The sequence below is a fragment of the Battus philenor genome, unplaced genomic scaffold (genome assembly GCF_028537555.1).
Source record: "Battus philenor isolate CCGP_79_NKW_IND1 unplaced genomic scaffold, ilBatPhil1.0.hap1 SCAF_2, whole genome shotgun sequence".
Lineage (NCBI taxonomy): Eukaryota > Metazoa > Arthropoda > Insecta > Lepidoptera > Papilionidae > Battus > Battus philenor.
In genome coordinates this window covers 17,302,501-17,324,758 of record NW_027181682.1, presented here as the reverse complement: position 1 = coordinate 17,324,758, position 22,258 = coordinate 17,302,501, and the positions used below count along the sequence as shown (strand labels likewise).

Here is a 22,258-nt window from a genome sequence, read left to right as displayed (position 1 = left end):
AAGTACATTAAGTAAATTATGTGATATTAAGTTAATAATTGTCGATGCTCTAAATAGGTTACAAGATCTTATAAATGATAAACTAACATACGAACCCATCTCACTTCTAATCGAAAATATGAAAGACAAATTTCAAAATTACTAGAATTATTCTCTAGGGGCACGACTAATAACAAATTATTTGTTATTTATTTATAAACTTTATTTAAGCCACTCACAGCTATTTACAGATACCAACAATTACTTAAGAATGTAGAGAAAGACATTTTATTATTATATATTAAATAAAACAAACAATTAACTAAATTTTATCACAAAGACCAATACAACCATCTTCTTTGAACTTTGAGTTAAAATTGCAATTATAAAGAATAACCAGCTATAATGAAAATAAGTTAGTTTTTAAGAAACAGCTTTGAACATCGCCAGCGAGTAGCGAGTCTGTCAATTTTTAAAGGATTTCTATTTAGGGAATGCGTTGTGGAACTTCACTACCTTATCCCTTTATCCCCGTTTCTCTGTGGAACAAGTAGAAAGTCCTTTGAGAGTTTTCTTGGAGGCATACCAAGTATTTCGATTCAACGTTTCTGATCGAAATAGGAATAAATTATAAATAAAACAGGATAATATAAAAATGTAGATTACAACTAAATTATAATAGGAATAAGTTAAAAATGTAAACAAAAATACTATACTATACTAATAGAAATCAGAGAAACACTGATATATATGTACAAGATGTAAAATTAACTTGAAAATCTGTGATATATCATATCATACGTCGTTGTATAAATAGACCAAACTGCAGCAATTGAGAATGGATAAAAGGATATTAGAACGGTAAGGAAAAATATATTGAATTATGGAATAAGAGAACAAAAAATAAATATCGTAAAGTGAGGAATGAAAGTAATGTAAAGAAAGTGAATAATTTAATAAAGATAAAATAAATGCCTCTTCCTAACTAAATGGGGGGTGGAACGAGAGGTACCCAATAGACGGGGCCAAAAAAAAATAAATAAAAAACGTTTCTGATTGATCCGCACAGAAAGGGCGGAACTATCTGCCGGCTTTATTATTTATTATTATTATTATTTGTCCACAAAGCGAACAAGAAAGCGTAAAAAAAAGTTTACTATACCGCAGTCGGTAGGATTCGAACCTACGCTCCCAGAGGGAATCTGATTTCTAGTCAGACGCCTTAACCGCTCGGCCACGACTGCTATATGCGTTAGTTGTTAAAAAATCGAGGTAGTTTTAACATTGAATGATAATTAAAAGAAATGTAATGTCTTTAATACATATTTATATATATATATAAATATATATATATATATATGGGCCGATGTTCTACGGATATTAGCATCCGTACCTTTGTTTTACATTTACTCTTATTATTTCAGATTTTTTGTTCACGGTTTTAATGTCACAGTATTTAAGTGAAAAACTTAGACTCTTAATCTATCTTAACGACGCCTTAACAATGTTCTTATTTTAAAATTACGTTACGTGCAACCACTTCCTAATCTTTACAAATTAATGACCTATTTAAATAAACAAGAGATGATAACTTGAAATATACTTGAGTTTATATGTCGATGGAGCTGTTAAATCGAATATCAAGAAATTAATTTGAAAAGGTCGCAACCGAAGCGAAATGCCGTCATACGTAACCGTCAAGTGCTAGCCTTAACACTGAACTCGCTTTTTCATATTCAATATATGTCATGAATAGTGAGTGTATTCGACACATATCTAAACTTTTGCACTTATACATAAGTGATATTGGTAATTGGCCCAAGTGAAATATAATACGAGAAGATAAAAAATACCCCCTTGTCGCTTAACAAGCTATGAAAAGCTGGTTCGGGATTTCTGTACGAGATATAATTACCAATGAAAAGATCTGTAAAAATGAAAGTAACTAGATTATACTTGTAGATTAGCAAGCAGAACAGGTGGGTAGTCGATATAGTGCGCATAACATATAGACTCTAGGGCCTGAAGGTTGTGTATTGCAAGCCAAGAAATTGCGTCGCAGTATAAAGTAAGACGTAAAAAATTTATGTAAGCAAACTGCGTATCTCTGTTCTAATTTGAAATCTATGCAGAATGGTTATGTTCAGTGGACGTCTTAAATAAATAGTGATGAAGTTGAAGCCTTTTTAATGCAGGTAACCATTGCATAATGTTCATAGCTCTATAAAATACGAATCATAGTGTTTTAGTATTCCACGGCTTCAGTATGAAGGTACCGACTCTATCGCGTTGTAGGAAGAAGCCGGGTACGGCGCTTGGAGCTGAAAAAACGCGTAGCAAGTATAAGTAGGCGTCTTCCAAACTTATCAAAGAATGTAAGTAATGAAAAATGTTGTTTTACGAAACTCCGAAAATCAAACATACGCCCTTGACACAAGTACTGAAAGTATACGAAATAACACAATTATTCATTGGCCCCGAAGTGTATAAAAACTACACTCGGCGTTAGATCTAATTACACTGAAGCAAGATTAACTCCGCAATAACCTCTGTAACGATCTAAACAGATTAAAGGTCCTCGTAAATTAAATGGGCCGGTTTCGTGCTACAGGTACCTAAGGCGTTTAATTGTTGGGCCACTAAATGTGTAGTGTTTCAACTAGAACTTTCTTTTACAGGTGAATATGTTACCTATATTTCTAATGCCCGGGAGTTTTACATAACAATTTTACCTTACATTTTTATCACAGGAATATGAATATAATGTTAAAGGTTCGCTAGATATCTTCAAAAGTGAGATATCAACCGAAGAGATGGACAGACGTCCTTGTTAAATTCGTCAGAAGAGGCTATATGTTGGCCGTTTCTTACAGGTTATATTGGAGTTCTATGGCGAGGCCAATGTAAAAGTAGTGCAGTGATAAAATCGTGTATAACACTACCGCTAGCTTCGTGGCCCCACGTCTAAAATCATCATTCATTCGGTATTTGTATTTACCGCTATCGTCGCTTAAGTCTTAGATCCAGCTCGAGGGCGGAGGCGAGGTTTGCCTTCAACTTGATAGTGTTTAGTTCGAGAGAACTTTAAGCGCTCATATCTACTAAACTATAGTTACGGAACACTTCATGTTTAATGAGCTTTATAAAAATCTAATAACAATCTCACTTAATTTATAGAGAAAACGCTTCTACTTTCTAAACATGGTTTTAAAATACTATTTAGGGATAGATATGAAAGGGATAAAAAATCAAATGAGATAATTTTTATCTCTTCTAAAATATATACTTTTGTAGCGACATATTTTAAATTGAAATTTTATTATGACCTAACTTTATATAATTTTTTTTTCAAATAAGGCTCGTCTGGACTTTTCATTATGTACACGGGCGATGAACAAAAATGAAATATAATAAGAATAATTAAGTAATAAACTCGCCAGAAAACTTACAAAGGATTTTAATATACACTCATACTAGCCTGAAAGCCTCTATATCTCCAGCGCTCATCATCATCATTATTCAAGCCTTTGGACGTCCACAGCTGGACATGAGCCTCACCTGTAGATTTCTAATATAATTTGTTTTTCTTAAATTACACGGCTCCCTTTTATGGAGACCTCTCGTAGCCCTCTCATTTTTTGGGACAGGGGCTTCGATTTCAATAAAATTGACAGTATTGCTTAATTTATTTTTCTTCTTTCGTCCGCCACTGTATCTGTCGTTCTATCATCTTCCACCCTTCATTTTCTTTTATTTAAATACCTTCCATCGCCTTCCATCTTTGACCATATTTTTTACGATATCACATTTTTTATACATTTCATTTTGTATCCTTTTATACATATTCTTATAAAATTATCATTTTATTTTTTTATAAAAACATTTTTTTTGTTCTATATTAAAAAAAATTAAGTTCCTGTTTATTTCTTAGCCCGACCATAATTTTTATTTACTTTTATTACCTAAACCGGTTGGAATCGGTAAGAAGCGGCAAATTTTGAACATAACCGCTTGTCGACAAATTAGTTTTAATAATTAAATCAATTGTTCTCTAGCAAATAATAAAATAACGAACCGGTTCGTGGCGAGGGCCCGCCCATGGATCGGAGACGTGGTCACTTACGACGGACCTTATATTAAGGCTCAAGGTCACCTAGAGAACAATGGAGAGGGCTATGATCGGAGTTTAGAAGCGAGATCGCAGAAGAACCTAGATCACCGACGTAGCTCTAAGAATTGCTTGTCTAGAATAGCTGTGGTGTGGCACGTCGTTCGTGCATCCGATGGTTCTTGAGATGAAAGGTTCTCAAGTGGTGACCCCATGCCAGTAGAGGCAGCATTGGTAGACCCCCACTAGGTAGATCGACGACATAATTAAGGTTGCGGGAAGTCACTGGATACAGGCAGCGCATCGGTCACCGTGGAAATCTTACGGAGAAGCCAATGTATTGCAGTGGGCGACCATTCACACTAGTAAATATCTTATTAAAATTAATATTTGTTTAATGGAATCAGGCGTTACCTCGCGGAAGTCTATCCTAAGTAAGAAAAGGACTAATATTTAGGCACTTCCGCACATGCAGTGGTAGTAGTGCAATAAAGTGCACCGCCCGCCAGCCCGCTGGTAAATGCGTATGCGGCAAACAATGCGAATCACACAACTACCACCGTCAAATCACTCAACACGTGTTTCACCCCTCCACGGGGCATCTTCAGGAGTTATGTTGTACCGATTGCACCCGGCTTGCACTAATTTGGCACTTATCAGCGGGTTAGCGGGCGGTGCACTTTATTGCACGAATACCACTGCATGTGCGGAAGTGGCTAAATATTTGTCCTTTTCTTACTTAATATTTGTATAACAAACAATTTTATAATTCACGTGTTTGAGTTCAAAACAGAAGGCACTTAGGTAGTCGAGTGTATTAAGCAATTAATTAAAAGGCACAAACAGCGGGTTCAGTGTCAAGGCCAGTCTGACGGTGACGTATGGCAGCATTCCGCTTCGGCTGCGATCTTCTTGAATTAATTTACTTCTTGATGTTTAACTTAATTGCCGGCTCCACTGTCATTAAAGCTGGAGTATATTTCAAGTTAAAACATATCATGTTTACTTAAGTAGATCATTAATATTGAATAAAATAGTAACCTTAACATTTTTAACCATAATGTAACTCAACTGCTATATACTTTTTGATGTTTTATTATTTTTATTCTGATATTGGAATGTCTGTAAAATTAATTATCTCACTTTACTTTGTGAATTACAACATCAACATATAACTCCAGTTGTGAGTTTTGATAAATTTTCACATATTTTTCTGTAGTCATTGGTGATTTTAGTGATCAGCTGTTAGGATTACACATATGATTATAAATCGAATAATACACTTGTTACAACATTAATCGCAAAGATGTTCAATCTCCGCGTGAAAGATATACTTTTAATAATACACAGGGTGTTTAAGCAGGTGTAAAAGAGAAAAGTAAATGTAAAGATTGATAATAAATAAGGTAATTAATAATAAATAAATAAATGTGGTATACCTAATACATAAATCAATAGTTTTATAAATAATAAACATATTTTACAAATTATATAATAAACGTTTTTAAAATTCGTATTGTTCATAAATTTATTATTTTTTAAATAAATATATTTAGAATTAAAATTTTGACTTGAAGCTTATTTATTAAAGTTCATTACTTTTGGTAATTGATGAAGTTTAATTAATACATTAATTGACCACATTTCTCCCACGGACTACCAGCGAACGGCACAGCCGCCTACCCGCCGCCCAACCGCTGCCCAACCGCCGCCCAGCCGCGAAAGCTTACCGCTCGCAATTTACTACTAATGCCTCTCAACGCGACACGCCAATACCGTGTCTAATTAACACTGAGTACAAAACTTGTTTACTCTAAACATATTATTCACAAAAGGTTAAAGGTGAAATAGTTTTAATTGGGTATATATGTCTCATTTGTCAACAAAATGCTTTAAAGTTTTTACTTTGTGAAATGTCGTTCGTTTTATAACATTTCGGCATTGTTATCTCTTAAGGAACCTACCACAGGCTCGGAAGGCAGTTCTGCTTATTAAACCTGGCGAGAAACTGAACATTTGCTCTTTACATGCTTTCTGAGTGAGCGTCGACAACCTTTAATTCCACGCATTAACATCATTATAGTATTGTGAGTCAAATATATATATATATATATATATATAACTCTAACAAGCTTTTATAGTTCGTAAGTAATTAATAACCGAACCGCAATTTCAAAACAACCATTTAACCAATAAAGTTAAGTCATCTGATCATCTTTAACAAATTATTGACAAACACTCGAAACCGAGAGATACTTAGGGGCTTCATTAATTATTTCATTGAATCTAATAAATCAGCAGAGTTGAAAATATGTCAATCAAAATGTCACTACACCGAGACTAACGGGTTTTATTATTTATTGGAAAGTTAATACTGTATCGCCTAATATAGCCGAGATAATAATAAAATAGGGTTTAATATTACCTCTTACTTATGTTGGTATATTTAGATATAATGTATTTTTGGGATAGTAACAATAAAGGCGGCGGTCCAAGTACGAGAACAAGTCTATAATTAATTTGTGTAAAATATTTTTAAGAAAAAAATATCTTATATATATATATATATATATATATATATATATATATTGTCTTGTCTTCTATGGTACATTACATTATCAACAGTTAAGCAAGACATAACTTGTATTTCTTAGAAATCCCGTTCGCGAGAAAACTGTCTGGATTATGTACACCTACGATATCCAATCCGGGGTAAAATAACTCAACAACGCGAGGGACATATAGCGATGATAGAGTCAATTTTAAGTTAGACTCCAGGGTAATCACTGCTTTTAAGTGATGACGAGGTCTAGGATGCTACATGCTTGCCTAGAAGAAACCTATTTACTCATCTCATGAAGAAACAATGACGCTGTCAGGTTGTTAAGCTATAAAAATGTTAGCAAAAGGTTTCATGCGTGTGGTAGGAATTTCAACCGACGGATGTCTTGTTGTCCGATAGCAGAAAGAAGGTACCTCTCTCACTCACCTCTGTGCAAATGTACCCAAATGTGAAAAGCTCTATGTAAGCAAAACATTCTGATAAGCTCTAGATCAAGTAGTTTCTAAGTTAACAAGTTGGTGGAAGGAAGAAATTAACGACAGCGCAGTACAAGCAGTCGTGGCCGAGCGGTTAAGGCATCTGACTAGAAATCAGATTCCCTCTGGGAGCGTAGGTTCGAATTCTACCGACTGCGGATCATCTTTTACATCACCACGACATCGAGTAATGTACTTAATAGTAAATATTAGATACACTGAGTATTTTAAGTTTAACAATTGAAATAAATACAAACAAACCTCTGCTTATTAATGAAATATACATCTATGTTATAAACACTTCAAGAGCACAAACCAATAATTTCTTAAGTTTTTCAAAATTATTAATAATATGTTATATAAAAACTGTGGTTTGAAGATTCTGGACTCCGGACCAGCAAACGCGGTTTAGGACGGCAAATTTATGGGGACCCACCAGATATGGAGAACCACCAGATCCTACGGAGGTTCAAGGAATGATGGTGATGATGATAAAATTGTGTAACACAATTAACTATCCCCTGTATAATCCATAGTATGATTAAAAATAATACAGTTTGCCGGGCAACTCAGAAAGTTTTTCGAAAACTAAATTGTATGGATTAAAAAACATAAAATATCTAGAAATATACAAAGGATTGGAGGTGTAAGAAATTATGAAGGATACAAGGAGAAAAAGCGGAAGAGATTAAGATGGATAAGAGAAGGAGAATGCAATATAAACAGAAAACTGTAAGACTTATTTAGAGTTACAAGAACCTGTATAAGATAGTGAAACAAGAAGACACCAAAAACAAAGGCTTTAAAAAAAGAACAAAGGCCCTCCACAGGCAAGCAGCCTGTGTTCTAGGCCTTCCAGCAACCTTAACAATGTCCTCTGGTACCGATAGCACTTATATACCATCAAATGAACACTTTCCACGTCTTTATATTTTGCTATTAATTTTTTTTTTGCTATAAATGATACGAGGAGAAAGATACTTATCCTGTTCGGTAACGACATCTCAGGCACATAAGCCGGCATTATATCTCTAACATAAAAGCTAAAACTGAAACAGGGACATTGATAAATACAAATACACTTTCGAGGTCCTTACTGTGTGGCCACGAAGTCCGCGTGAGTCTCTCTTATCAATTAATACTTTTTCATTTAAAATTGAAGTTCGCAGACTAATTATGTATGTCATCTTTCAATGCAAGTAGCATATAATTAGCAAGATGACATAAAATTAGCTACCTATTAATTTTTATGCCCTCCCCCTCCTGGGACATCTCGTTCCCCCCTTCTATGCGTGAGGCGGCGACGATACAACTTGGGTAATTTTTTTAATTTCTTTTTCCTTGTTTAATTTTCTTCTTTCATCTTTCCCAATCTCTCGTTTTACAATTTCCATCTGTCCTTCACAATCTCTATCTTTCTTCACATTTAAACCGTCTGTCTCCCCTACATCACCTTCCTTTCGTCATCTTCGTTCCTAGACCTCAGTTTGCTTTATTATGACAGTTTTGACTCAATCTTTATTTTTTCGTCTCTTATTATTTACTAAACCTTAATTGACTTTAGACATAATTAGCTTGGAATCTGGCTCGACCCTGCTAGAAGATATTAACCTTTCGCATTGTAATAGAAATTAAAATAATGTAAGACATTTCAGAGTGATCACTTTATATGTGGTGATTGTAAATAGTTGTAAAACTTTGCAAATTTTTGCTGACTTTTGGATTATACAGCCTTTTAAAGCTTTAACACCTGTAACCAATCATCCTGTATAAATATCTCTGATGACGAACCTTTACGTAAACCGAAACATTGAGAGAAACGTAGCAATAAATTTGTTTTAAGAAACCCCAGCTACGGTTCCAGTTCGACATTTAAAATTATATTACAAAAAACCTCATTACACGTAAATACTAAAAAGTAATTAAATTATCTTTATTTATTATTCTATTAATACTTAAGAATACGAAAACTGTAATTTCGTTTTCTATTACATTATCACCCTTTTGTATTCACGTGTGGTAAAAAAGTAATTTATTTCCTATTATCATACATGTATTACATTGAAACAATTTTATTTCACAATATATCAATTTAATTGAGGCTTTAGCAGTTTTTATGGCCACAACTGTAAGCGTAGGACGTATTTATAGCGCGAGCCCCGTAGAACAGGCTTCTTTATTTACGGCATCGATTAAACTGTTTATATGTATTACGAGCATTAGAGATGTCTGTGTTTTTTACGTCAGACGCAAACAGTAAAAATGCCCGATACCTTTGAATCATACATATCGTGGTAGGTTAAAAGCTATATAAGTTGTAAAGGAGTAAATGTCATCAATGCTCCGACGTCAGCAAAAATCTTTTTCATCTATTTATAGTTTCCTTTTGTATTTTCTTTTGAAAGGCGACAGTTCAAGAACTTTTGTCTGAATGTTACAACGCTATTTCTTACCTTTATCATTGCGTCATTTATTAATAACAAAACCATCGCAGTATATGAACTATTCATTAACCTTTTTAAAGCCTTTACACGTCTAAGTAAAACCTAACATAACTAGAACCTTTCGGCTACAATGGTCATTGGTTGCACGAGTGATTTGCCTAGCCCACTGGAAACTTTAGACAGGGGATTTGGGTTCTTTTGCGGATCTCCTCATTTTTGATTTGATCACCCTTTATATAGGTATAATATATGATATCTAATTCTCGAGAAAGTAACCGAAATTGGAAGAAATAACACGTGAAACCATTCTCAGGGAACGTTATACTCAATCACTACATAGAGCCTTAATAAACAGTGCGAAAAATGTACTGGCTCAAGGTTTCTAATCATTTGAACTTGGTTACTATAGAGATGCATTACTTTTATTTACGTTAAATCTCGTTGTTCCTCCACCGATGCCATTTGAAAGGGCTTCTTTTCCTCTTCAGTCTGTCCACTAAACACGAGCATCTGACTCAGAGCGACCACTCAGAAGCAAAGGGAATGGAGAGTAAAAGAGAGAGATGCTACCACCTATGACCGTAGCCTAACTGCTCGCGACTAAAAAAGAGTCATCTAAACCATTTATAAAGGCCATCTCGGTGGGGCCGTGTAGGTTTCTCTAAGCTTGACTATTGCTTACAAAAGCTTACAAGGAAAGAACGAAAGTCTAAACTCATAGAGCTTTACAAAATTAGTTGTACAATATATACACATTATTATTGAAAAGTAAAATGATGAAAAAAATGTGTATTCAGTACAGTGTAAACACATCTTTATAAAAGCGTAAATACTTTCATAGTTACTCAAGTACGGTACAGTGTAAACACGCTCTAAACGGCACACAAACCGGCCGCGCCTCTTGCGACATCTGCTCGTGGACTCGAAGAGTTTATTACAACTTGAAGTATCACTTAAGAGTCGGCCAGCGCGCCGGGCGGCAACTGCCCGGTGTAACTCTATAAATATCAACTTGGAGATATTTTTGTAAACATATAAGCGTCCGAGAATTAAACCTGTAATAAGTATTGCCATTATTAAAATCTTTGTTGAATTTACGAATTATATCTTTAGCTTAAGTGACAATGATAATTTATTAAAGATTATTATTGGCACATTTGTTTTATAATACGTAAATAAATGTAAACAAAAAATTTATTTACCTGGTTTTAGTCCAAAAAAATCTAAAAAAAACCTTTAAAGTATGTTATCTTTTCGTGATAATTATTATATGAGTTTAATTTAAGTTTTTATTTTATTTGTCGATAAATACCGATAAGATATACCAGTAGTTGTACGTTGAATTACAATATACATGCTATATGAAAATTATATTAAGATAAAAAAAACATCCGCAGTCGGTAGGATTCGAACCTACGCTCCCAGAGGGAATCTGATTTCTAGTCAGACGCCTTAACCGCTCGGCCACGACTGCCTGATGCAAGTGTCTTCAATGTACTTACAAAACATACCTGTTTATACTTACTTTCACTTGTTCAAACATGATGCAGCAAAGTCGATACTGACCTCAAAAAACAAAGTTGTATCACAGCCTTAACTTAGGCCACAACTGACATTAATATTACACATTCACAATTGCATTAAATGCATTAAAATTTATTTCGTAAATCAAGTTACTTCTTCACTATTCTTCATGTAGAAATGCTACGTAATAAAACATTATTGTACCCGTGTTTGTTCCTCGGCGATAAGTTAAAATTAAACGAACTTGATATTCAGGCAAATTAATTTGTTCACTAGTTGGGCTTTTAGCTTGCAATATAGCTCACGGAACGATTAAAATGCCGCTAAGAACATACTGCCGATATTGTATAAAAATGAAAGTGTCACTTTATTTTTTATCATTTATCTATTATTTTAAAAAGTCAAAAATTAATTTTCAATTATTACCAAACATAAAAAATATAATTGTAATATTTTTAAATAAGTTAAATAATAACTGTCGATCTTGTCACCGAAATAACTAGGTACATATTCACAATGAATTTTAATACGGTAGAGAGATCTAGTAGAGATATAACATTAAAATCTCTCTTTTTTCCATGGCCATCATTTTTTGGGACCTCTTGTACTTCCCCTATCCAGGGCGCATCGGGATTATTTTTCCAAAAAAAAATTTTTTCCCATTTACGTTCTCATTTTTTTGTCCTTCTCAATGTCATTCATTCATTCATTTTCTATTCTTCACTAATTCTTTCATTCCTTTCAATTTTTTCCTAATCTTTTCATTCATCACTTTCGCCGTCTTACCACAAGAATATTTACATTTTTTTCTATTTTGCTTTATTTTTGCTTTTGATTACATTTTTTCAAGATTTATTTTAATTTTTCTGTTTTCGCACAACGTTTATCACAGATTTAAGTATTTATTTTGGCAAATCTTGTACACTTGTTTGACCTATTTGTTCCTTTTGATGTTCCCAGAATAGTTTTCTTTATGGTTTCCGTCGGGGTCCTCTCGTTCCACTTACCATGTGTGGGCAGGAAGGTTTCTTATTGGAGTTAAATTTTTTTCAGTAAATTTTTCATTTCTCCTTATCTGTCTATTTTTCACAAATCTTTCACGTTTTCATTTTATCCTTTACAATTACTGTTTCCATTGCTTTACATATCATTTGCCTTCCTTACCTCGTTTTCGCTCTTAGATCACAATATAAATCACAGGTTAATTTTGGTATCACAGTACCGACACATTTTTATTTAATTTATTTATATTTATCTTTAGTTTTTTTATTTTTACAATTTTTATCTAGGACTATTTATTTTACTTCCTACTTTACTTGCCTTAGGGTCAATTATGGGTACAGCTGGTCGTTGCCAAAGTTAGGCGATGTTATGGCCACAATATTTTTTGGCATGTTAAAAATTACCAGTAGATAAGTTTAGGATTTTTTTCCCCAAAAGGAAGTGCGAGTCACAATGCGGATAGGGAACCGCTGGGACAGTATAAAATTTGTAATTTTTCTTATAAATTGACCAAAAAATTGTATGTAAATCATGATGTTTTACATTTGTATTCCATGATATAAATGTATTATTATTATTTTAAACGTTTAGTATATTGTTATAAATAAATCATCTAAACAAAAACTATCAGAGAGCTTCAAGAGCGTTGTGCTTTGGATGAAATTAAAATAACCTACCGAGCAGGAATTCTGTCGTGTTATCACTTGCCATTAATAACGGGTAGTTGGAGGCTGCGACAAATAATAGTTAAATTGACAATTTTACAGCCTACCCATAACAACCTTATCGCTAGCGGAAACAAGAAAATCGCAATTGTAATTTATACGATGAGATAGCTTGTTCGTTGCGTTTTAATATAATGTATAACTATATTCAATTGTTGTTGGTTACTAAGCCTTACTTGCTTTAACAACTTCTTCGGACTAATATATAAAAACTACCATTTATACGACGCCTTTTATATTTACTAATTGATATGTACTCTGTTTCCTAATATCGAGTATTATTATTATATATAATGAATAGTATTGATATAATACTTTTTTTTTAAAAGTAAAAAATATTATTAATGAGATAAATTAATTATAATACGAGGTGTGTTCAAAAAATATAGTGACAAATTTGATTGCAAACAAAATATTAAGTTTAAATCAAATTTTAATTAATCTCATTTTAAAGCATCTTTGGCTAGCGATGCGCTTATCTTGGAAGCACTTCTAAAATGTATCTTTCTGAAGGCTTTTCAGCTGCTCTGTCATAGGTCTTTAATTGTTCGGAATTATGTCAAAACTGTTTCATTTCAGCGCGATTTTTATTTCTGGGTAGAGTCAGAAATCGCATGCTGCTAAATCTGGAGAGTAAAGAGGATATGGACATTTATTACAGAACATCCTGTATAAATAATAGCATATTAAAGTACATGCATGGTTGATTTATAAAAATAATAAAATCATGATTTATTAAAAGCTCTTTCAATTCTTACATCTACGTTAGGAGCTTTAAAATTGTCGGCCCACGAGCTTCCGCTACACAATTTCCGGAGTGAGCTTAACACGGTTTTATACAACTTTAAAATGTTCTAAAGCGAGTGAGTGAAGGCGTCATTACCAAACCGTTTTAGAGAAATTTTGTCATCTAAACTGTTCACGCCCATATAAACTACAAAATGTTCCTGATTATTTATTAGGAATCCTGTCTAAATAACTTAGTGAAATTTCTAAATTAAAAAAAAAAATATTATAAACTTCAAGAAATACGGCACTTTGATATCATATTGCAAAAGGTTTTACTTATAATGTGATTGATCGCTTCGTCTCCTAGGTATCTATCTGACATATTCGTATGTTTTCGAAGTAACGCCGTAAAATAAAGACCAAAGAAGGTTTATCTTTTCAAAGACGAGTGCTCTGTGAAAAAGTCTTATAGCTGTAAAAGCTCTAAATGGATGTATATATTGCTAATTTGCCGTTAATTACTGTAGGTAAAGCTCTATCTAAAAATCAGTAGTTTTAGATATTACGTAATGAAAATAGGAAAAAGCGTCTTTAAAATTCCAATTACTACATAATTAAATTAAATATTGTTTACTATCTGTCTCTATAGACTTCATGTTTTATTTTCCCTGATTTTTGGGTACTCATTCTCTCCTACAAGGGTAAAGCAGGGACTATAAATAATATAAGAAATATATATATATATATATATATATATATATATATATATATATATATATATATATATATATTTTATTTTTAAATATATATATTTAATCTCCCTTCACTCATCTTTTTATTCTCTTCACAATACTTTGCATTTCTTTTCTTATCTTTCCTTTCATACATCGCCTCACTTCCATCGCCTTCTCTGCAGTATCCTACATTTACATTTTTCTTAGTTTAATATTAACATTATTTTGTTTCTTTATTGTCGATATTGCAGTTTATTTGTAGTCGACTTTTAAATTATCACAGTTTATCATCACATCGGTTTTTTTTTTTTTCATTATATTATTTCAATTATTCTTCATTTATTGAACATTATCCTAGGTCCTGTAACCTCCACACAGAAGTCTTGAAAAGTCTGGCAACTTTCCTTATTGCTTACTATTGCGGCGATGGTTCAATCCTCGATCCTTTCTTGTAACAGAAACTGGTAATATTTCTCTACGCGCCAATATATAAATTATTTGCCTTTTACATTCCAATAGAAAATAAAAATAATGTAACATATTTTAAAGTGACGATTTTATGTGTGATAATTGGAAATATGTATATGTGGTTTAAAGCTTTCAGCTGACCAATGAGCTGTGCTTTTAAAGCTATTATATTGTGGGATTCTTCCTACAGCTGGTAGGTTTTGGAGGTTATAACAAGATGAGTTCGAAGTAGAAGTGTGTATATATTTATGTAAGCTTAGCCTATATATACATTCGTCAGCTAATCACACGTCGAGAAATATTGTAGAGCGCTCTCTTTTACCCGATATATAAAGAATAATATTTCTGTGGAATTCTCTTTTTTGATGCGCCGCTGACGACGGTGTAGTGTCGCTCCTATAACACTGAAAGCCAATCGCATAGTTAATATAAGAATGGCGTAACACATGATCTTTTCACAACCGTAGAGAGAGTAAACGATAGTATTTGCAATTCTTACAAAAAAAACTTCTTCAAGATTATTAGCCTGTACGTGTGAACATATGAACGTCGAATAAAATTAGCGCACTGAAAGACATTCGGAAAAAAATGCCTAAACAAGTATCCGTCGGTACATCGTAATAATTTATCAGCGATATTCGGAAGCGTCACAAAGGAATACTTGTCCCGCAACCATCAAAGCGCCTACGAGTTTTATTAAAAATACCAAAGCGTAGATACACGCAAAAACGAGGCGCGAGCTATTAATGCACATTCTCCTATGTGTGAGTGAAAGCGTGCGTATACAAACTTTCACATGCACACATACGAAGCAACCAATAGCAATCGACTGACACACATAGATACTGTGTATGTGAACAAACGAACACAGAATACGGCGCGCAAATTCAGTTTGAGCCTCGCGAACCCATTTTTGTTTGTACTTGGACCGTTGGAACATGTATTCGTATTCTTTATTTCGAATTCAATTTCGCGAAGTAGGTTTTAATGTATTATATCGACCTTTTATTATGTTAGTTTGTCTTTGCATAAAAAGGTGTATATTTACTTACATTCTGTCACTTACTCTAAAATATATTTTCCTTTAAAGATGTTAACCTCTCGTTACATTGTTAAGATTTTTTAGCGATTTCCTCGTTAGAATTTAAAAGGACTTAACATAGATATAAATATTTTCATTTTTGAAATACAAATAAAACATTGATATTATATAACACAAATTATAATTTAAAAAATTAAACCACAGACGATAGGATTCGAACCTGCGCTTCCAGAGGGGATCTGATTTTGAATCAAATGCTTTAACCGCTTGTCCATGGTTGCATATACATCAACTTGAAGCTACGTGAGTTCCAAATGCATCTAATCCTGATCTGATAAGAGACCACAACAAATAAACGAAGATTTAGACCCTAAACGAATGATAAACGATCCGTTGATAGGATAGTCTGGGTCGCATGCAGTATGTATGAGGTGATAACGTATTCTGCTTTGCAATTGAAATCTTTTCGTTTCCGGCCCTGGGCGAGAACGCGTGCGCGGTTGCATATGCAACCTTCGACGGAAAACCTCCTGTGTTTTACGTAGAGGTTGTCATTTCACACATATGTTTAGTTCTCATCTTATCTGTAATAGTTGTTGATTTTTTATTATTACTTATCATATATCTTTTTCATCACCTTGACTATCCCACCATATTTTCTCTCTACCTTAATGAATGTCATCATTATCATTATCATATACGACCACAAACAGACAAAAAACTCCATCAAAGATTGGACGATCTTAAATTGACACACCTAGCGACGTTCCGTGATCTTAGCTATGTCGTCGGTCCACTTAGTGAAAGAATAACCCACGCGTCTATCGGATTAATTAACAAATATTAATAATACTTTTACAACATGCATAACATCTATACACTTTAAAGTATTTCATGAATTTTATAATGTTCCAGTTGTAGGTAGTGTCAAGTACGGTTCTCGGGGCTGACGCCTCAATTAACAGGCTTATGGAAAGACCTCCTTGCAATTCATTAGTGTTTATTTTTACCGACTGGACTTCCTCTTCACTTTGTTATTAAATCGTAAATACACCAACCAAACCTGTTTTAGAAGCCCGTTCCAAAAATAAGTTATTGTTCGTTCCAGGCGGGCCTAAATTCAAAGCAAGTATAGAGAGATTTCGCTTACTGAAAATGGTTCATAGATGAGACTATCGAAAAGGACAAGTAGGCAAAAAACTATTGTATAAGAATAATTCAGACAAACGCCCTCATCTGTGATTAACATGTAAAAAATAGGAAAGTAAAAATTGAATGATACAGGAATAAATATAAAAGAATAAAGCAAATAAAGAAATAAATATAAAGCAAAACAAAATGTAAACCTGTAGTAATACTCGTATAGTGGGTAGACGACGAAAGTGAGTTGTCCTAGGTTGCGCGTGTGTGCGCGTGTGTGCGTGTGTGTGTGTGCATGTGTGCGTGCGTGTGTGTGTGCGTGTGTGCGTGCGTGTGTGCTGTATGTGTGATAAAATGAATAACAAAAGACATTAAGATGGAACAAAAGATGAGAACGCAAACAGGATGGATTTTTTTTCTGTAAAAATAGCCCCTGTGACCCCTAGACAGGAAAAGTACGGGAAAGCCTTCAAAAAAGAGAGACATAAAAAAAAAAGATTTCAATGTTATATTACTGGCTGGCCCCTCTACCGCATACAAATTCACTTTGAACTTATTTCTAGTTGTTTTGTTGGCTAATTCAACAATTATAATATGTATTTTTAAAAATAGTACAATTAAATTATTCAAGTTTGGAATTGAAGAATAATGTTCGAGATCTACAAATGAAATAGATAAAAGAAACAATAACAAATGCGGTCTTGTTGCAACGACGGCTTTTTCCATACAAAAATATGATCGCATTTTGCACCAAGGAAAAATAGAGGGAGCTAGTAAATATAATAGACTTTTAGAAGTCGAAACTTTGGCAGGTTCCCTATTTTTTTAATTTAATTGAATTATTGTAACCATACAAACTAATATCTTATATGTTATGAGACCACTGTAAGAATATTGACCTCTTTAAACCGATTTCTCCAGGATATTCGCGGCCCAAGCCGTAAATAGCCCGGATCTATTGATTCTACCCAAGGAAATTCGAAATTCAAATTCAAAATTCTGTAACGATTTTAAATACCGAGCTTGATTATTACTCAGGAATTGAAACAGTTGGTATATAATTATTAAATATTTAACAAAATATCCATATATACAAAAAAATAACAAAATAATTTCCGCAGTCGGTAGGATTCGAACCTACGCTCCCAGAGGGAATCTGATTTCTAGTCAGACGCCTTAACCGCTCGGCCACGACTGCTACGTGCGTGTGCTTCCAATGTACTTACAAAACACAGCGGTTTATACTTACTTTCACTTGCTCAAACTAAATGAACTTATATTGATACTTTTGACTTCATTACTAACCCCTAGAGCCTGATTCATATTGAACCCAAATTTATTTATACAGAAGCGAGCAATGCCATGATACGGATGAGACTCAAGATGCGATCGCAGGGCTCATCGACGTGGCGAATACGGCAACCGCCGCACATATACTGGCGCACAACTTGAGGATGGCAATATAGAGTAGGTACCAGGAAGTGGTCGAACGAACCGTGATTTTAAAAACTGGACATTTTTAGGGCGTAGTTAAAAACAAACATGACTTAAGTTAGGAATTAGTTTTAGAGACATAAACACCGTAATATACAAAAACGTGACCTAAAAATCTCTAAAATTTTAAATGTAATAGTAAAAACTAAGGCACGGATGCTAATGTCTGTGGAATAAATACTCTACTTTAAAAAAAGAGAATGTAACGGAAGTCATACCTATTATTGAAACAATTCAAAGCATTGTCCTAAATACTGTAGAAATACTATTTCAAATCACTAGTAGTGTGTCATCGTCATTGCAGCCTTAAGACGTCAAAAGGATCGGCTTGAGGCGGCATCTAACATCATCAGACCACATTACGAGGTTACATGGTAATCACACTGGTCACGGCTTGAGGTACATACCTTTAGCTATTACTGCCTACACCAACTTGTACTACCACGTACACTGTAATATAAGAAGTCGACTGGTCTCATATCTCATGTGCGTCGCCAATGACGCCCTTATTATCGATTAGAGAGTGACTTATCTAGGTAGAGTATATTTAATACATACACAAATTATTTACAATTTACACTGCACTTAACACAAAGACAACCAATATATTAATGATCCGAATTCAAAAGCGTATTTGAATTTGAAATCGAACACTTTCATTTCGTCACCTAATATTTCTACCTATTACAAATAAGTAAGGAAAAATACTTTATGCCTCTTGATTACAGGTAAACCTAGTTTCGGGTGATACACTTAAAGGTGCTTTGCTAAAATTTTAAGTCTGAAAATAAAGTCGAGTACGTCTTAAGTAATCTAAAAAGTAGTAAATAAGTTTTGTAATATAAATAAACTAACTAAATAAGTTTGTGTGTGAACACACCTTAATGCAGGCTTATAAACCAACGCCTGGTCTATTTACGACGTCGATTAAATGGCTCGAAGACATTAAGTAGTTTATTACTGCTTGAGCAACACTTAATAGCGCGCTATCCGCTGCAGATAAGCGGGACTGTTCCAAGCGGGCTTAACTTGACTAACTTTGAATGCATTGCCGAAAATTCTCGACCGTGTGCCAGATATCTAACATCTTTTATTTATTTATCATTCAACTAGTTTACTATTGACATAAGGTCATCAATAGTGACCTCTGTGTAAAAAAAATACCAGAAGAGCCAAACGAAATATAAATTACAATTCATTTGAATACTTTTAATGTCTTATTCATAGTGTATTTATAAGGCAGCGTGTAAAATTCACTCTACCGAAGTTTGTAATAAACGGAATCAGATTTTTTTAATTTACTTTCGCAAAACATTTTTGGACTACGATATACCAAATTCAAAAGCATTTTTAAATTGCCGGAAAAGGCTTGTTCAATAAACGAATATTTAAATGACAAGAATCTTTGGCAGTGATGTCGCCTGATTATTTTGATTTTATTTAGGCTATATCTGATAAAGTGTATATGTATAAATCTGTATTGTTAAGTTTAAAAGATGTCTTGTTGTGGAGTTTCTTCCTGCTTCTTCTATACAACCTTAACACCTTGCGAGGCAGAGTAGAGTCAAAAATAAATTTAATTTAAAAATCAATCGGGTTTTTAGTGATTACTTATACCCTAAATGCACTAAAAAGTTAATGAAATTCATAAATTTATTACATACTAATTTAGTGATATTACTATATTTATTATATTACACTGGAGTACATTGCATTGTGTGATACATAGTGATAGGTACATTGAATTTTGTCCGATTGATTATTTTTAAAATTGTTATTTAGTGTGTAATTGTTGCTATAGTACGGATTTCAATGGAGAGAGTACTGTAACACTGTATATATATACACACCTTCCCATAATTTTTCAGAAGGACCAATTGAAAACAGCCTACACCCAGCGTCTTTTCACCTTTATTAATATTTATAAAAGTATGTTCTATATATATATACATATATATATATATATATGTATATATATATATATATATATATCATGTTATTTGCTATGCTCCTCTGTAACGGCTTGACCGATTTTTAATGACATTTCATACATAATAGTTCGTAAAATATATTTCAAATCCTTAATTGCAGACCACAGTGCACGCAAGCAAGCTGTCCCATTTCGCGAAAAAAGATATGAGATGAATTTTAAATTGTGAAGTAAATGACATCAAAGTGTGTGACGAAGGAAGTGAGACGATGCGTGTAAGGATTGTGAATAAAAGAAAGAGAACAGAAGAGAATATGATCAATGAAAGAAGATGTACCTCTAAAAATTGAGAATGAAAATAAAATAGTAATAATGAATAATAGCTAAATAAGGCCCCTGTCCCAAATACGAAAGGGGAGACGAAAAGTCACCAAAAACCGAGCCCTTTTAAAACAAACCCTCAATTGTAAAGGATGGCCTGCCCCAGATTATTTTTATTTTTTTAACAATTTTTTTAACTTTTATTTATTTTGACATTAATTATACATAAAACCTTAAATTTTCACCCTACTATTATCAACCTCTTTTTAATAGTAATATTAGTACTACAATAATTTTCTACTCTTGACGGTCAATAACTGATCTCTTACGAGAAACACACTAATGTATTAATTACAATAAATAAATAAAATGTTTATTATTTTGTTTTATTTTTATATTACGTCATCGTTCACAGCACTTTCTGCCTCCACGACTTCACGCGTTAGCATTAAGTTTTTTATTATAAAATATAACTAAAAAATAATTTATATAGCAAGAAACCTTTAGATATATATGTGTATATATTAGATCTCGCTAAATTACGTTTGAACAAGTGAAAGTGAAAACAAAAGAGTTCATTAAGTGTTTTGTGTGCATGTATTGTAAATATGTAGATATAAGTCGAGGCCGGGCGGTAAAGGCGTCTGACTAAATGCGAGGAACAGTATTACCACGTGACCTTTAAAGGTGGTCAAAGGATGAAATCTACAAGGAAGGCACATGTCCCCAGGACGTCTAACGGTTAAAATAATGATGATAATGAAGCTCTACTATAGATTTGTAATGTTTATTTTCACTATATTTAGTGCAAATCTTTCAACTGTTTATAAATAGGTACACACTCCATGACATTTATTTTCTTAAGTAGAATCTATATTCCTTTAGCTTTGTTTTTACAATTATATTTGATTTTTATTTATGCAGATGTTTTTACATGCTGCAGTGCTTACTGTCTCTCAATTTATTTCCTAACTTAAGTCATAAACTAATTTGAACTGCATTGAAGCCAAGTAATAATATTTTTATCACTGGTATGTTTTTTTTTTTTTGTTATCGACGCCGTGACAATATCCAGTTTTTAAAATCACGATTCGTGCGACCACTTCTTGGTACCTACTCCATATTGTCATCCTCAGGAGCGCCAGTATCTGTGCGGCGGTTGCCGTATTCGCCACAGTGATGAACCTTGCGATCGCATCTTGAGTCTCATCCTTGTCATGACATTTCTCGCTTCTGAATAAATAAATTTTCTTGGGTTAAATATAAATCAGGCTCTAGGGGTTAGTAATGAAGTCAAAAGTATCAATTAAAGTTCATTAAGTTCGAACAAGTGAAAGTAAGTACAAACCGCTGTGTTTTGTAAGTACATTGAAGACACTCGCATGAGGCAGTCGTGGCCGAGCGGTTAAGGCGTCTGACTAGAAATCAGATTCCCTCTGGGAGCGTAGGTTCGAATCCTACCGACTGCGGAAATAAATCTATTTTTATAACAATTTTTTAAATTACTCTTTCATATAATATCTTCTTTAACATAAATACGTTAAAGATATAACGAACTTCTATATTCCTTATCAATGAA

General features: G+C 33.4%; 5 non-coding genes across 5 annotated transcripts; 2 read left to right on the top strand and 3 right to left on the bottom strand.

The window, feature by feature from the left end:
* Positions 1-1,141: 1,141 nt before the first annotated feature.
* TRNAS-AGA (transfer RNA serine (anticodon AGA)) lies at positions 1,142-1,223 on the bottom strand. Its single transcript has one exon. It is a non-coding gene; the product is annotated as a tRNA-Ser (tRNA).
* A 5,979-nt stretch (positions 1,224-7,202) lies between these two features.
* Positions 7,203-7,284, top strand: TRNAS-AGA (transfer RNA serine (anticodon AGA)). Its single transcript has one exon. It is a non-coding gene; the product is annotated as a tRNA-Ser (tRNA).
* A 3,678-nt stretch (positions 7,285-10,962) lies between these two features.
* On the bottom strand, positions 10,963-11,044 carry TRNAS-AGA (transfer RNA serine (anticodon AGA)). The gene has a single exon. It is a non-coding gene; the product is annotated as a tRNA-Ser (tRNA).
* A 7,006-nt stretch (positions 11,045-18,050) lies between these two features.
* On the bottom strand, positions 18,051-18,132 carry TRNAS-AGA (transfer RNA serine (anticodon AGA)). Its single transcript has one exon. It is a non-coding gene; the product is annotated as a tRNA-Ser (tRNA).
* Positions 18,133-22,066: 3,934 nt separating this feature from the next.
* TRNAS-AGA (transfer RNA serine (anticodon AGA)) lies at positions 22,067-22,148 on the top strand. The gene has a single exon. It is a non-coding gene; the product is annotated as a tRNA-Ser (tRNA).
* Positions 22,149-22,258: the final 110 nt, after the last annotated feature.